Source organism: Oncorhynchus kisutch, linkage group LG13, assembly GCF_002021735.2.
Source record: "Oncorhynchus kisutch isolate 150728-3 linkage group LG13, Okis_V2, whole genome shotgun sequence".
Lineage (NCBI taxonomy): Eukaryota > Metazoa > Chordata > Actinopteri > Salmoniformes > Salmonidae > Oncorhynchus > Oncorhynchus kisutch.
The window spans coordinates 68,509,038-68,521,213 of NC_034186.2; positions in this window are offsets into that span (position 1 = coordinate 68,509,038).

Genomic DNA, 12,176 nt, shown 5'->3' on the forward strand with positions numbered 1-12,176 from the left:
AGGGCTGTATCATTTTCCTCTACCTGTTTCTTGTTCTGCTATAGGTGTAAATGTGAGTAGGATGGACCCTGGGGGATGAAACAGCTCAACTCTAATGAGAGGTTGTGTGTGTGTGTGTGTGTGTATGTGTGTGTGTGTGTATGTGTGTGTTTGTGTGTGTGTATGTGTATGTGTGTGTGTACGTATGTATGTGTGTGTGTGTTTGTGTGTATGTGTGTGTGTATGTGTGTGTTTGTGTGTATGTGTGTGTGTGTGTGTGTGTGTGTGTGTTTGTGTGTGTGTGTGTATGTGTGTGTGTGTGTGTATGTGTGTGTTTGTGTGTGTGTATGTGTATGTGTGTGTGTACGTATGTATGTATGTGTGTGTGTGTGTGTGTGTGTGTGTGTGTGTGTGTTTGTGTGTATGTGTGTGTTTGTGTGTATGTGTGTATGTGTGTGTGTGTGTGTGTCTTTCCCACTCCTTGATCTCTGTTTTCAGACCAGTACATCATAAATCACAGTGGTAGACTAGCAGTGGGGAGGCAGCAGTGATCTATCTGGGCTAAAATAACCCACTGCAGTTTCCCCTGGTGAGCTGCTGCCTACCTGACCAGACAGTCAAGGTGACATTGAGAATCACAGAGCTGCAGAGGACTGAAAACTCAGGAAGTGTGAAATATTTAGGACATGCTGCAATCACATGCAGAGATCCCCTGGGTCCAAATCCTTCAGTATGTCAGACAGACAGAGCTAGATACATCCTCTGTTTGTGTGAGTGCTCTCTCTCTCTCTCTCTCTCTCTCTCTCTCTCTCGCTCTCTCGCTCTCTCTCGCTCTCTCTTTCGCTCTCTCTCAGCCCTCCACCTCTGTCTCACTCAACCCACCCCCTCTCTCTCAAATTCGCTCTCCCTCTCAGCCCTCCACCTCTGTCTCACTCAGTCCCCCTCTCTCTTTCTCTCTCTGAGGAATTCTTGCCCTCTTTTCAAACTGATGGTTACCACAGCTGTCTATGGGAGATGGGAAACAGTAAGGGACAGTCTGAAGGTATGTAGTGGTGGGATCGAACCCTGGCTTCAGCTGTTGTGACTAACTTGATGCTAGGAGTGGTTATCCCCTTTCCCACACTCCAGTCTAAGGTCAACATTGTGGTTGCACCACGGGCTGCTCAGAACACTAAACATACACACTCACCAACACCCTACCCTGGTTATCAAACTCAATCTCATTATAAAAGAGGTGCAACTCACTTTAGGCGTTGGTACTTTTACAGTACCAATGTTCATATTGTAGAGCAAATATTGGAGCAGTGTTGATCCCCCGGGACACACTCCAGTCTGAAATGAACATAACCCGTACTCTAGCAGTACAACATTAGAGGTGTTGCTGTGCACCGGACCAATTCAAGCACTGTGTGTACGTGAGTGTGCAACTACATTTACACACAGGGAGAATGTGATGTAGATTGTGCCAGCTACCAGCAGCTATACAAAGACTATCAGAAACCCAACCCATCTATAAATAGGACTACACCCTCCACACACTAGTGTGTGTGTGTGTGTGTGTATATGTTCAGGTTTGACAAATGGTGGACCTTCTCCCTCATTAATTTAGAGAGGGATGGTGTTAATTGGGCCATGGCATTAAACAACCTTGGCAGAGAGAGTGGAGAGAAGTATCTGTCCCTTAGGTCTTCATCTGTCCGAGAGGAGGTAGAGAGAGAAGAGAGAGAGAGTAGGTGGGTATGAAAAATGCCAATTAGTATGAGCATGTAGGGATATCTGGATGTCTGGTACTATCTTTGGTTAGGAGAAAGTATGTCAGACAAATACACCCACCTCCACACACACAGACACACACAGACAACACCGGTGAACTCAAACCGAGGCGTAATTTATCTCTTTCAGAGAATTCTCAGCACTGTCAATAGTGTTATTTTTAGAGACTCCCCAGATATAGACCCTGGACCTTGGATTGACTGAGGAAACCACACACACTGTAGGCCGACTCTAATGACTCTACTCATGCAAAGATACACTGATGTATGTTGTCATAGGCACAAACATACACACACACACACCATGATAGATAAGATAAGTCCGACAAGGGATAAGCTTGTGATAGTGTCCCATTACTCTCCATTAGATGCAGCCATTAACTACAAGCCCATAACTATTAACCACAAACTCTCATACATATCACATACTCTGCTGTGTTCCTTCCTTCATCTGGGAGACTGGATGATGAACTAATTGATTTCCTCATTAACTGACAGGCGACACGGAGATTTGCTATGATTTGACCCCTGTTTCCACGGAACTGATAGTTTCCCATTCCTGCAGACAAATGAGTCAGACTGTCCTGGGAGGCGCGCGCACGCACGCACGCACGCGCGCGCGCGCGCGCACACACACACACACACACACACACACACACACACACACACACACACACACACACACACACACACACACACACACACACACACACACACACACACTCCCAGGAGGCAGTCCAGCTCTACAAATGCAGGGTGACAGGCCTGCTGCACCGTGTTAGGGGAACACAGAGCTACAGGAAGGGGACAGAACTGGGGATATGTAAGGAGGGGTGGGGTGCAGGTAGATTTCAGGGGTAAGTAGAGAGGACAGGCAGAAAGATGGACTGAGCTGAGCTGGGGTGTATGGTGAGAGGTGAGGGGTGGGGGTGAGTGGCAGATCAGAGGAGGAAAGTGGTGTGGGTTTGTTTGTCTCTGAAAGCCTTATATTACAACGAGGCTATAACAGTACTGGTTTACAATTATATTATGACACGTATTCTATGAAGGAAGATAATATTGTGTTTAATTTAAATCATGAACACACGCTAGCATACACACTCTACACACACGTACATTGTAATATTGTTTTACGGTGGTATTATACATTTTGTATTGTAGATATGTAGTGGTGTAATAATGTTACATGATGTACTGTTTTATATTTAGTTTAATGAGTAATGTAAGTGCCTTAATGTGTTTGGAACCCAGGAAGAGTAGCTGCTGCTTTGGCAGGAACTAATGGGGATCCCTAATAAATACAAACACAAATGAAGTAATGTAACTACAGGTACCAGCAAAATATTGATAGGCTACCAGAGCCCAGATTTGACAGGAGGACTGACATTGTCCTGGGAGTGGAACTAAAGACATTTTAAATGGTCATTACCTCAAAAAGAGCCATGTATTAGCCTACTTTGATTTCCTGTTGCAGAGAGAATCTGTTGCATCTCGTATTGGAGAAGAGAAAACAGGCCATCCTCCTCCTCCTCGTTGTCTTCAACCTGTACGTGTCCATCAATGCAGCAGATCAGCCTCACCGATATGTGTCTGGGCCTATACAACACACACACACACACACACACACACACACACACACACACACACACACACACACACACACACACACACACACACACACACACACACACACACACACACACACACACACACACACACACACACACACGACAGGGAAAGGGAAAGGGAAAGGGAAAGGGAAAAGGAAAAAAAGGGACTGGCCTCTGATAAAAGAGAATATGGAAAACGAGGTGCCTCTTTTCATTCCTCTCATATAATGAGAGAGACTCAGACGGGGGATTCTTATCTGGCCTTTTCTCTCTCTGTGCTCCAAAGACGTTCATTTGTTCATTCTTTCTGACGAACAAGAGACTCTTCTATTTTTTGTGACTTAAAGAAAAAGAGAAAAGGTGAGCGGTGTCTTCCAGTATGGCTCCTACACTCTTCGGGAAAAAAGGAGCTATCTAGAACCTAAAAGGGTTCTTCCGCTGTCCCCATAGTAGAACCCATTGAAGAACCCTTTTTGGTTCCAGGTAGAGACCTTTTGGGTTCCATGTAGGATCCTTTCCACAGAGGGTTCTACAAAACGGTTCTATGTGGAACCAAAAAGGGTTCTCCCTGGATCATAATAGTTATCCTATGGGGACAGCCAAAGAACCCTTTTGGAACCTTTTTTAAGAGTGTATAAACACACACACACACACACTTTCCAGAGTTCAAGCTCCAGTCACACACATCACTCTGAATATGTCCCCAACATAAAGTACTGGCATTAAAAACATCCGAACTAGCTTCACATAGTTGGTAGCTAGCTAGAGCCATTGGTTCTGCTTTGCTTCAAGTCAAACTCAGTAAACTCTCCATCTCTCCCACACACACTCATGTGAACACATGTCCAGGAGCAGAGGAGAGAGTCTTCATTTCCTTGTCTTCTACATTAGTCAGTGTACCTGTAGGTCCCACTCCAGTAATCAGGAAGCTGCTTGCATAGTCACAGCTAGGAGGACCAGGGAGGTGTGTGTGTGTCTAACACAAGAGGACTGACTCACCGGCTCTCTTTCCATTGTCTAATAGTCTGTCCTCTCCTTGCCTCCTCTCCTTCATTGCACTGATTTGAAAGACCTGACCACGTGAAAGCCAGCCTAATGATGAGCGTCCACCATATTGTTTCCACCTAGCAAGTCATTCCCAATCAGTGTACTGTAGATGAAGGGGAGGAGGGGAGGGCGGTTTGATTGGGTTGGCGCCCCCCCTTGGGGTGTGCCGTAGCAGAGATCTTTGTGGGCTATACTCGGCCTTGTCTCAGGATGGTAAGTTGGTGGTTGAAGATACCCCTCTAGTGGTGTGGGGGCTGTGGAACCATAGCCTGGTTCTTCTCTAGGTTTCTTCCTAGGTTTTGGCCTTTCTAGGGAGTATTTCCTAGCCAAAGTGCTTCAACACCTGCATTGCTTGCTGTTTTGGGTTTTAGGCTGGGTTTCTGTACAGCACTTTGAGATATCAGCTGATGTACGAAGGGCTATATAAATACATTTGATTTAATTTGATTTGATTTGATAAGCCTTTGAGCCATTGTGCCAAAGTTGCCTGTAACAGAGACAGAGAGCGGGGGAGGAATGACAGATAATCTCTCAGTGATGAGGACCACTCATGGCACCTCAACAGCAGCATAGCTATCTCCTCCACTGTCTCCACGACAACCACTAGCTACAGTTGTCTTGACCTATGGGATGGATGTAACCGGGAGGATCTGGCTGTTTTGCTAAAGGGTTGGAAAATAACCACTGGAGTGGAGCTGTGCCAAAAGGGCCTCAAGGGGGCTGGTGGGGACAGAACCACACGCTCCGGGCCAGGTGGCTATATAGCACCAGGGAATGGAGGAGACCTTAGGGAAGTTAGTAAACAGGTTAGTAATCAGGTTAATAATAGTCTTGGTGGAAGGGAGCATAGCTGGGAGTGGCTCCCCATCCCATCAGAGACTGAATCTGGTCTCCCGCGTGTAGGAAGGGGCTCAGTTTTTGGTGAGTGTAAGAATTTCTGACAGAATGGGCTAAAATAGCCCCCGAGTCAGCAGTAAAAAATTCTGTATGCAGAAAAGCGAAGTAGAGATAGAGCAGTTTCACTACTTGTTGAAGGGGGAAAAGTGATATAAGTCAAGTGTTGTAGGTGAGGGATGCACTTGAGAGGATAGGAGCCAAGGGGTGAGATGTCGGCTAACCTCACCAGCAACAATGAGGGCAATTACATTAAGGACGAGACACACCTGAATGAGACTATACCTTGGTTTGGATACTGTGTACAGGGCTCATGGAAGGAGGGTTGGGGAATTAGGATTGTTATTTTACTAGGAGGAAACATCAAACTAGGAGGGCGGATATGGTTGGGAGCACCCTGGAGGTACTATTTATTTATTTATTTTACCTTTATTTAACTAGGCAAGTCAGTTAAGAACAAATTCTTATTTTCAATGAACTGCCAATGAACTGCCTGTTCAGGGGCAGAACGACAGATTTGTACCTTGTCAGCTCGGGGATTTGAACTGCAACCTTCCGGTTACTAGTCCAACGCTCTAACCACTAGGCTACCCTGCCGCACCAACTAATGCAGTTGGTTTATGGTTTACCTATTGAGGAGATGCCCTATGGAACAAGACAAGGACCAGTGCTACAAATGGGGAGTCTTTATGGTGTGACAAGCTGTGGACGTAGGATTAGAATGGTATGGAACCCTGAGGCCACTGTTGTGGGTGATAGAAGCACTGATAGTGGTGTATTTAGGAATACATATGGTGGTGTGTGTGAACATGGGCAGCAAGAATGTGCATAAACAAGGCAGGTTGGGAACAGCGCGTAACAATGGAGTGTACCGCAGACAGGTGTGTATCTGTGGTGACAGATACTACTGGGCTGTGTGTAAGATCCCTGGGTGGCTGCTGGTGTTGGGATTGTTCACAGCATTAGACTGGATTATATTACAAATAAATGGACTGATTATGTTTAATAATGTACGGTATCCTCTATACAGAGCGAACAAGTTGGAGCTCCAACTTCGATGGGGATGGAGGACACAAACATTCTGAACTCATGAGGGGTCGCAGTCGCTCGTGGGTTTATTTACATGCTAACAATGGCCGTTTGCTTCTGTAGGCCCACTGTGGAACATGCAGGATTGCCCATGTATGGATTTACCTATGGTTGACCCCGGGGGAACCACCATGTACTGACTGTGTGGAGAGGTCTACAGTGTGGAGAGGAGAGGTCTACAGTGTGGAGAAGTCTACAGTGTGGAGAGGAGAGGTCTACAGTGTGGAGAGGAGAGGTCTACATTGTGGAGAGGTCTACAGTGTGGAGAGGTCTACAGTGTGGCGAGTTCTACAGTGTGGAGAGGTCTACAGTGTGGAGAGGAGAGGTCTACAGTGTGGAGAGGTCTACAGTGTGGAGAGGAGAGGTCTAAAGTGTGGAGAGGTCTACAGTGTGGCGAGTTCTACAGTGTGGAGAGGTCTACGGTGTGGAGAATTCTACAGTGTGGAGAGGAGAGGTCTACAGTATGGAGAGGTCTACAGTGTGGAGAGAAGAGATCTACAGTGAGGAGAGGTCTACAGTGTGGAGAGGAGAGGTCTACAGTGTGGAGAGGAGAGGTCTACAGTGTGGAGAGGTCTACAGTGTGGAGAGGAGAGATCTACAGTGTGGCGAGATCTACAGTGTGGCGAGGTCTACAGTGTGGCGAGGTCTACAGTGTGGAGAGTTCTACAGTGTGGAGAGGTCTACAGTGTGGAGAGGAGAGGTCTACAGTGTGGAGAGGTCTACAGTGTGGAGAGGTCTATAGTGTGGAGAGGTCTACAGTGTGGAGAGGAGAGGTCTACAGTGTGGAGAGGTCTATATTGTGGAGAGGTCTACAGTGTGGAGAAGTCTACAGTGTGGAGAGGTTTACAGTGTGGAGAGGTCTACAGTGTGAAGAGGTCTACAGTGTGGAGAGGAGAGGTCTACAGTGTGGAGAGGAGAGGTCTACAGTGTGGAGAGGTCTACAGTGATAGAGGAGGTTCGGTGGGGACTGTGGATTTTCAGGGACCAGTTGCCGGAGGTAGATGTGGAAAGGTACAAAAAGCTTGAGGTACAGAGCACACCTCGCTGGGCTCACGAGGAGTGGGGTGACCCGAGAGAGCTGGAGGGAGAAGGATGGGATATACAGTGGGGGAAAAAAGTATTTAGTCAGCGACCAATTGTGCAAGATCTCCCACTTAAAAAGATGAGAGAGGCCTGTAATTTTCATCATAGGTACACTTCAACTATGACAGACAAAATTAGGAAAAAAAATCCAGAAAATCACATTGAAAATAAGTATTTGGTCAATAACAAAAGTGAATCTCAATACTTTGTTATATACCCTTTGTTGGCAATGACAGAGGTCAAATGTTTTCTGTAAGTCTTCACAAGGTTTTCACACACTGTTGCTGGTATTTTGGCCCATTCCTCCATGCAGATCTCCTCTAGAGCAGTGATGTTTTGGGGCTGTTGCTGGGCAACACAGACTTTCAACTCCCTCCAAAGATTTTCTATGGGGTTGAGATCTGAAGACTGGCTAGGCCACTCCAGGACCTTGAAATGCTTCTTACGAAGCCACTCCTTCATTGCCCGGGCGGTGTGTTTGGGATCATTGTCATGCTGAAAGACCCATCCATGTTTCATCTTCAATGCCCTTGCTGATGGAAGGAGGTTTTCACTCAAAATCTCACGATACATGGCCCCATTCATTCTTTCCTTTACACGGATCAGTCGTCCTGGTCCCTTTGCAGAAAAACAGCCCCAAAACATGATGTTTCCACCCCCATGCTTCACAGTAGGTATGGTGTTCTTTGGATGCAACTCAGCATTCTTTGTCCTCCAAACACGACGATTTGAGTTTTTACCAAAAAGTGTTATTTTGGTTTCATCTGACCATATGACATTCTCCCAATCTTCTTCTGGGTCATCCAAATGCTCTCTAGCAAACTTCAGACGGGCCTGGACATGTACTGGCTTAAGCAGGGGGACATGTCTGGCACTGCAGGTTTGAGTCCCTGGCGGCATAGTGTGTTACTGATGGTAGGCTTTGTTACTAAGGTCCCAGCTCTCTGCAGGTCATTCACTAGGTCCCCCCGTGTGGTTCTGGGATTTTTGCTCACCGTTCTTGTGATCATTTTGACCCCACGGGGTGAGATCTTGTGTGGAGCCCCAGATCAAGGGAGATTATCAGTGGTCTTGTATGTCTTCCATTTCCTAATAATTGCTCCCACAGTTGATTTCTTCAAACCAAGCTGCTTACCTATTGCAGATTCAGTCTTCCCAGCCTGGTGCAGGTCTACAATTTTGTTTCTGGTGTCCTTTGACAGCTCTTTGGTCTTGGCCATAGTGGAGTTTGGAGTGTGACTGTTTGAGGTTGTGGACAGGTGTCTTTTATACTGATAACAAGTTCAAACAGGTGCCATTAATACAGGAAACGAGTGGAGGACAGAGGAGCCTCTTAAAGAAGAAGTTACAGGTCTGTGAGAGCCAGAAATCTTGCTTGTTTGTAGGTGACCAAATCCTTATTTTCCACTACAATTTGCAAATAAAATCATAAAAAATCCTACAATGTGATTTTCTGGATTTTTTTTCTCATTTTGTCTGTCATATTTGAACCAGAAAGGTAGGTTGAAGAAAGGGCAATGGAACATGAACTTCCTCCAACCCCTCCTTTGACGTCCTTCTGGAGATCGACAAGTACAACGAAAAATGGGGCTTGGGGGTGGGTGAGTCCAATATGAACCAGACATAACCAGTTTTGAAGTAGGAGTTAAAGGGTATGTCAGTATATAAATCATTGTTTGAGGGATAGAATCGCTTTCCTTTTGGGGTATTTTGCTTAGAGGGGATTTGGATTATTTTGCTATTTTACTGCTGTTTTTAGATTAACTTTTTGGAACAAGGCTAACTGACACAGCAACCAGGGTTGGGGAGTAACAGATTACATGTAATCCATTGCATGTAAGGGATTATAAATGTAGCTATTTGCGCCTAACAGATTGTCGGTGTTGTGGATTGCTGTTCACCAATCTAAATGCGTATTTGAACCCAATAATGGTTGAATTCAAGAAGTTTAAGCTGCCATATCAATCATTGTTTTTGAAACCAGTGGACAGCCAGTGAAAAATGTGCTCTTGCAACAGCTGCATAGTGCAGATCCAAGCATATAGAATAAAAGTGTTTTTTTTATTGCTCAATCTAATTCATGGTGATAAAAAAAGGAATCCATAGGCCTAATGGACACATGCTCAAATTTGCACACTTTTGATAGGGGCAATCTGTAGTTGCTACATCCATTTTTGGATTTATCATGGATGGTCAGTCTTTGCATCCATAGGTCTGTCTATTAATCTGAGAGTGGTTACATTTCTCCAGGCCCACCCCTCAGCTTTTTACCAAAACAGAGGCGGGGTGTGGTTTGTTATTTTTTCATCGGTGGATTTACCCTTTAAACAGCTGCATATTATCAAGATATCAAAGTGTCACCAACAGAAAGGTAAACAGTCCTATAGTAAATGCAGCATATGGCATTCATTTTTCACATGTAAACAGCACTTTTCAGTAGTGCTCAAAGCATGACATTCCATGAGAGCAGCATTTATTTTCAACTCGAATCAATGAGCCAAATCAGTCCTCCATGACAACAAAATCATAAACAACAGAGTAGGGCTGGCTCCTTAGTTTTGGCGTCATGCTCCGGTAAAACAATTTGGCTAATCTATATTTCCATATTTTAATGTCCTTTTCTAGAAGATCAAGAGGTTTAACATTTATTGGAATGACTGGAATTTCTACTACATTTATTGGAATGACTGGAATTTCTACTACATAATCATATGTAGTAGAAAGCGATGGGTTAGAGGAAGCCTACATAATCAACCCATAAAGTACCATTTAAAATCCATTTATGACCAGCTATGTAAACTTTAACATTGATTTATCCTGCAATAAAATGTCATTTAATTGGTAACATCCATTTTTGTCTTCTTCTAATGCCTCTTAAGAGGAAAGTAATCTAAAAGTAACAGAATATAATCAGATTACGTTACTGAGTTTGGGTAATACAAAAGTTAAGTTACTGATTATAATTTTGGACAGGTAACTGTAACGGATTACATTTAGAAAGTAACCTACCCAACCCTGACGGTAACTATACCTCTCATGGAACAGTAGTTCCATTACAGGGAGTAACTCCAGGTCCTCAGGTGAAGGGTTTGTTGCGTGCACCTGTAGGTGTAAAAATTATTTTAATAATGACAGTTGCCGAGTGGAGAAAGTGTCTTATAGTCCTAGGAGAGTCTGGGAAACTATTGGTCGTATAAGGGCACAAGGCGAGACCCAGATGCAGACACAGAGTCTTTGTTGTTTTTTATAACCCGAAAGGAGTAGGCAAGAGAATGGTCATGGACAGGCAAAAGGTCAAAACCAGTTCTGAGTCCAAGGCAGAAGGGTCAGGCAGGCGGGTACCGAGTGCAGAAAAACAGGCAAGGGTCAAAACCGGGAAGACTAGAAAAAGAGAATAGAAAACAGGAGCACTGGAAGAACACGATGGTTGACTTGAAAACATACAAGACGAACTGGTACAGAGAGACAGGAAACACAGGGATAAATACACTGGCCCAGAGAGACAGGAAACACAGGGATAAATACACTGGTACAGAGAGACAGGAAACACAGGGATAAATACACTGGCACAGAGAGACAGGAAACACTGGGATAAATACACTGGTACAGAGAGACAGGAAACACAGGGATAAATACACTGGTACAGAGAGACGGGAAACACAGGGATAAATACACTGGTACAGAGAGACAGGAAACACAGGGATAAATACACTGGTACAGAGAGACGGGAAACACAGGGATAAATACACTGGTACAGAGAGACAGGAAACACAGGGATAAATACACTGGTACAGAGAGACAGGAAACACAGGGATAAATACACTGGCCCAGAGAGACAGGAAACACAGGGATAAATACACTGGCCCAGAGAGACAGGAAACACAGGGATAAATACACTGGCACAGAGAGACAGGAAACACAGGGATAAATACACTGGCACAGAGAGACAGGAAACACAGGGATAAATACACTGGCACAGAGAGACAGGAAACACAGGGATAAATACACTGGCACAGAGAGACAGGAAACACAGGGATAAATACACTGGTACAGAGAGACAGGAAACACAGGGATAAATACACTGGCACAGAGAGACAGGAAACACAGGGATAAATACACTGGCACAGAGAGACAGGAAACACAGGGATAAATACACTGGCACAGAGAGACAGGAAACACAGGGATAAATACACTGGTACAGAGAGACAGGAAACACAGGGATAAATACACTGGCACGGAGAGACAGGAAACACAGGGATAAATACACTGGTACAGAGAGACAGGAAACACAGGGATAAATACACTGGTACAGAGAGACAGGAAACACAGGGATAAATACACTGGTACAGAGAGACAGGAAACACAGGGATAAATACACTGGCACAGAGAGACAGGAAACACAGGGATAAATACACTGGCACAGAGAGACAGGAAACACTGGGATAAATACACTGGTACAGAGAGACAGGAAACACAGGGATAAATACAATGGCACAGAGAGACAGGAAACACAGGGATAAATACACTGGCCCAGAGAGACAGGAAACACAGGGATAAATACACTGGCCCAGAGAGACAGGAAACACAGGGATAAATACACTGGCACAGAGAGACAGGAAACACAGGGATAAATACACTGGCACAGAGAGACAGGAAACACAGGGATAAATACACTGGTACAGAGAGACAGGAAACACAGGGA